Raw genomic sequence first — 5,686 nt, forward strand, 5'->3', positions numbered from 1 at the left:
TCTGTTCCAAATAAAGCTTTTAAACAACAAAATGTGGATTTCAATTGTGTACAACATCGATCTCTACAATAGTGGGATTAAGAATCTGCTCTAAGTACTAAAAAGGAAGAAAGATGGGATGAAGCTTTAAAAAAGTTACAGCAGTGTTTTTTTTAACTATTCTACAAATTTCTCATTGTCCTTTTAAATAATGCTCTTCAAAAATTACTTGGTTTCTCAAGTGCCAAGACTGAGAGCGACATCTTATTCCATGATTATGCTTTGCATGAAATACTACTCAAGCTTAATGTTGTTTTGCTCAGTTAACCACTTGAAATTTTTAATTAGTGATTTTAATCCTCACTGGCTTTCCTGTCCTCCTCATCAGCTTGTGGTGCTGTGGCTTAGTTGGTTAAAGCGCCTGTCTTGTAAACAGGAGATCCTGAGTTCTAATCTCAGCACTGCCTTCTTTTCTGAGTAAAGCTTCTAAACCTCAAAATGTGGATTTCAATTGTGTACAACATCGATCTCTACGATAGTGCAATAGTGGGATTAAGAATCTGCTCTAAGTGCTAAAAAGGAAGAAATATAGGATGAAGCTTTAAAAAAGTTACAGCAGTGTTTTTTTTTACTATTCCACAAATTTCTCATTGTCCTTTTAAATAATTCTCTTCAAAAATTACTTGGTTTCTCAATTGCCAAGACTGAGAGCGACATCTTATTCCATGATTATGCTTTGCATGGAATACTACACAAGCTTAATGTTGTTTTGCTCAGTTAACCACTTGAAATTATTGATTAGTTATTAAATCCTCCCTGGCTTTCGTGTCCTCCTCATCAGCTTGTGGTGCTGTGGCTTAGTTGGTTAAAGGGCCTGTCTTGTAAACAGAAGATCCTGAGCTCAAATCTCAGCACTGCCTTGTTTTCCGAGTAAAGCTTCTAAACCTCAAAATGTGGATTTCAATTGTGTACAACATCAATCTCTACAATAGTGCAATAGTGGGATTAAGAATCTGCTCTAAGTGCTAAGAAGGAAGAAAGACAGGATGAACCTTTAAAAAAGTTACAGCAGTGTATTTTTTAACTATTCTACAAATTTCTCATTGTCCTTTTAAATAATGCTTTACAAAAATTGCTTGGTTTCTCAAGTACCAAGACTGAGAGCGACATCTTATTCCATGATTATGCTTTTCATGGAATACTACTCAAGCTTAATGTTGTTTTGCTCAGTTAACCACTTGAAATTTTTAATTAGTGATTAAATCCTCACTGGCTTTCCTGTCTTTCTCATCAGCTTGTGGTGCTGTGGCTTAGTTGGTTAAAGCGCCTGACTTGTAAACAGGAGATCCTGAGTTCAAATCGCAGCACTGCTTTCTTTTCCGAGTAAAGCTTTTAAACCTCAAAATGTGGTCTTCAATTGTGTACAACATCGATCTCTACGATAGTGCAATACTGGGATTAATAATCTGCTCTAAGTGCTAAAAAGGAAGAAAGATGGGATGAAGTTTTAAAAAAGTTACAGCAGTGTTTTTTTTTTTACTATTCTACAAATTTGTCATTGTCCTTTTCAATAATGCTCTTCAAAAATTACTTGGTTTCTCAATTGCCAAGACTGAGAGCGACATCTTATTCCATGATTATGCTCTGCATGGAATGGAACTCAAGCTTTATGTTGTTTTGCTCAGTTAAACGCTTGAAATTTTTAATTAGTGATTAAATCGTCACTGGCTTTCCTGTCCTCCTCACCAGCTTTTGGTGTTGTGGCTTAGTTGGTTAAAGTGCCTGTCTTGTAAACAGGAGATCCTGAGTTCTAATCTCAGCACTGCTTTCTTTTCCAAGTAAAGCTTCTAAATCTCAAAATGTGGATTTCAATTGTGTACAACATCAATCTCTACGATAGTGCAATAGTGGGATTAAGAATCTGCTCTAAGTGCTAAAAAGGAAGAAATATGGGATGAAGCTTTAAAAAAGTTACAGCAGTGTTTTTTTTTTTACTATTCCACAAATTGTCATTGTCCTTTTAAATAATGCTCTTCAAAAATTACTTGGTTTCTCAAGTGTCAAGACTGAGAGCGACATCTTATTCCATGATTATGCTTTGCATGGAATACTACACAAGCTTAATGTTGTTTTGCTCAGTTAACCACTTGAAATTATTGATTAGTTATTAAATCCTCCCTGGCTTTCCTGTCCTCCTCATCAGCTTGTGGTGCTGTGGCTTAGTTGGTTAAAGCACCTGTCTTGTAAACAGAAGATTCTGAGCTCAAATCTCAGCACTGCCTTGTTTTCCGAGTAAAGCTTCTAAACCTCAAAATGTGGATTTCAATTGTGTACAACATCGATCTCTACGATAGTGCAATAGTGGGATTAAGAATCTGCTCTAAGTGCTAAAAAGGAAGAAATATGGGATGAAGCTTTAAAAAAGTTACAGCAGTGTTTTGTTTTTTTTACTATTCAACAAATTTCTCGTTGTCCTTTTAAATAATGCTCTTCAAAAAGTACTTGGTTTCTCAATTGCCAAGACTGAGAGCGACAACTTATTCCATGATTATGCTTTGCATGGAATACTACAGAAGCTTAATGTTGTTTTGCTCAGTTAACGACTTGAAATTATTGATTAGTTATTAAATCCTCCCTGGCTTTCCTGTCCTCCTCATCAGCTTGTCGTGCTGTGGCTTAGTTGGTTAAGGCGCCTGTCTTGTAAACAGAAGATCCTGAGCTCAAATCTCAGCACTGCCTTCTTTTCCGAGTAAAGCTTTTAAACCTCAAAATGTGGACTTCAATTGTGTACAACATCGATCTCTACGATAGTGCAATAGTGGGATTAAGAATCTGCTCTAAGTGCTAAAAAGGAAGAAAGATGGGATGAAGCTTTAAAAAAGTTACAGCAGTGTTTTTTTACTATTCTACATATTTGTCATTGTCCTTTTAAATAATGCTCTTCAAAAATTACTTGGTTTCTCAAGTGCAAAGACTGAGAGCGACATGTTATTCCATGATTATGCTCTACATGGAATGGAACTCAAGCTTTATGTTGTTTTGCTCAGTTAAACGCTTGAAATTTTTAATTAGTGATTAAATCATCACTGGCCTTCCTGTCCTACTCATCAGCTTGTGGTGCTGTGGCTTAGTTGGTTAAAGTGCCTGTCTTGTAAGCAGAAGATCCTGAGTTCTAATCTCAGCACTGCCTTCTATTCCATTAAAGCTTCTAAACCTCAAAATGTGAATTTCAATTGTTTACAACATCAATCTCTACAATAGTGCAATAGTGGGATTAATAATCTGCTCTAAGTGCTAAAAAGGAAGAAAGATGGGATGAAGCTTTAAAAAAGTTACAGCAGTGTTTTTTTTTTACTATTCTACATATTTCTCATTGTCCTTTTAAATAATGCTCTTCAAAAATTACTTGGTTACTCAATTGACAAGACTGAGAGCGACATCTTATTCCATGATTATGCTCTGCATGGAATGGAACTCAAGCTTAATGTTGTTTTGCTCAGTTAGCCACTTGAAATTTTTAATTAGTGATTAAATCCTCACTGGCTTTCCTGTCCTCCTCATCAGCTTGTGGTGCTGTGGCTTAGTTGGTTAAAGCGCCTGTCTTGTAAACAGGAGATCCTGAGCTCAATTCTCAGCAGTGCCATCTGTTCCAAATAAAGCTTTTAAACAACAAAATGTGGATTTCAATTGTGTACAACATCGATCTCTACGATAGTGCAATAGTGGGATTAAGAATCTGCTCTAAGTGCTAAAAAGGAAGAAAGATGGGATGAAGCTTTAAAAAAGTTACAGCAGTGTTTTTTTTAACTATTCTACAAATTTCTCATTGTCCTTTTAAATAATGCTCTTCAAAAATTACTTGGTTTCTCAAGTGCCAAGACTGAGAGCGACATCTTATTCCATGATTATGCTTTGCATGAAATACTACTCAAGCTTAATGTTGTTTTGCTCAGTTAACCACTTGAAATTTTTAATTAGTGATTTTAATCCTCACTGGCTTTCCTGTCCTCCTCATCAGCTTGTGGTGCTGTGGCTTAGTTGGTTAAAGCGCCTGTCTTGTAAACAGGAGATCCTGAGTTCTAATCTCAGCACTGCCTTCTTTTCTGAGTAAAGCTTCTAAACCTCAAAATGTAGATTTCAATTGTGTACAACATCGATCTCTACGATAGTGCAATAGTGGGATTAAGAATCTGCTCTAAGTGCTAAAAAGGAAGAAATATAGGATGAAGCTTTAAAAAAGTTACAGCAGTGTTTTTTTTTACTATTCCACAAATTTCTCATTGTCCTTTTAAATAATTCTCTTCAAAAATTACTTGGTTTCTCAATTGCCAAGACTGAGAGCGACATCTTATTCCATGATTATGCTTTGCATGGAATACTACACAAGCTTAATGTTGTTTTGCTCAGTTAACCACTTGAAATTATTGATTAGTTATTAAATCCTCCCTGGCTTTCGTGTCCTCCTCATCAGCTTGTGGTGCTGTGGCTTAGTTGGTTAAAGGGCCTGTCTTGTAAACAGAAGATCCTGAGCTCAAATCTCAGCACTGCCTTGTTTTCCGAGTAAAGCTTCTAAACCTCAAAATGTGGATTTCAATTGTGTACAACATCAATCTCTACAATAGTGCAATAGTGGGATTAAGAATCTGCTCTAAGTGCTAAGAAGGAAGAAAGACAGGATGAACCTTTAAAAAAGTTACAGCAGTGTATTTTTTAACTATTCTACAAATTTCTCATTGTCCTTTTAAATAATGCTTTACAAAAATTGCTTGGTTTCTCAAGTACCAAGACTGAGAGCGACATCTTATTCCATGATTATGCTTTTCATGGAATACTACTCAAGCTTAATGTTGTTTTGCTCAGTTAACCACTTGAAATTTTTAATTAGTGATTAAATCCTCACTGGCTTTCCTGTCTTTCTCATCAGCTTGTGGTGCTGTGGCTTAGTTGGTTAAAGCGCCTGACTTGTAAACAGGAGATCCTGAGTTCAAATCGCAGCACTGCTTTCTTTTCCGAGTAAAGCTTTTAAACCTCAAAATGTGGTCTTCAATTGTGTACAACATCGATCTCTACGATAGTGCAATACTGGGATTAATAATCTGCTCTAAGTGCTAAAAAGGAAGAAAGATGGGATGAAGTTTTAAAAAAGTTACAGCAGTGTTTTTTTTTTTACTATTTACAAATTTGTCATTGTCCTTTTAAATAATGCTCTTCAAAAATTACTTGGTTTCTCAATTGCCAAGACTGAGAGCGACATCTTATTCCATGATTATGCTCTGCATGGAATGGAACTCAAGCTTTATGTTGTTTTGCTCAGTTAAACGCTTGAAATTTTTAATTAGTGATTAAATCGTCACTGGCTTTCCTGTCCTCCTCACCAGCTTTTGGTGTTGTGGCTTAGTTGGTTAAAGTGCCTGTCTTGTAAACAGGAGATCCTGAGTTCTAATCTCAGCACTGCTTTCTTTTCCAAGTAAAGCTTCTAAATCTCAAAATGTGGATTTCAATTGTGTACAACATCAATCTCTACGATAGTGCAATAGTGGGATTAAGAATCTGCTCTAAGTGCTAAAAAGGAAGAAATATGGGATGAAGCTTTAAAAAAGTTACAGCAGTGTTTTTTTTTTTACTATTCCACAAATTGTCATTGTCCTTTTAAATAATGCTCTTCAAAAATTACTTGGTTTCTCAAGTGTCAAGACTGAGAGCGACA

General features: G+C 35.8%; 1 non-coding gene across 1 annotated transcript; it reads left to right on the top strand.

Moving 5' to 3' along the window:
- The first annotated feature begins 3,548 nt into the window (after positions 1-3,548).
- TRNAT-UGU (transfer RNA threonine (anticodon UGU)) lies at positions 3,549-3,622 on the top strand. The gene has a single exon. It is a non-coding gene; the product is annotated as a tRNA-Thr (tRNA).
- Positions 3,623-5,686: the final 2,064 nt, after the last annotated feature.

The sequence above is a fragment of the Phyllobates terribilis genome, unplaced genomic scaffold (genome assembly GCF_046119375.1).
Source record: "Phyllobates terribilis strain yellow unplaced genomic scaffold, ASM4611937v1 Scaffold_9__5_contigs__length_417890890, whole genome shotgun sequence".
NCBI lineage: Eukaryota > Metazoa > Chordata > Amphibia > Anura > Dendrobatidae > Phyllobates > Phyllobates terribilis.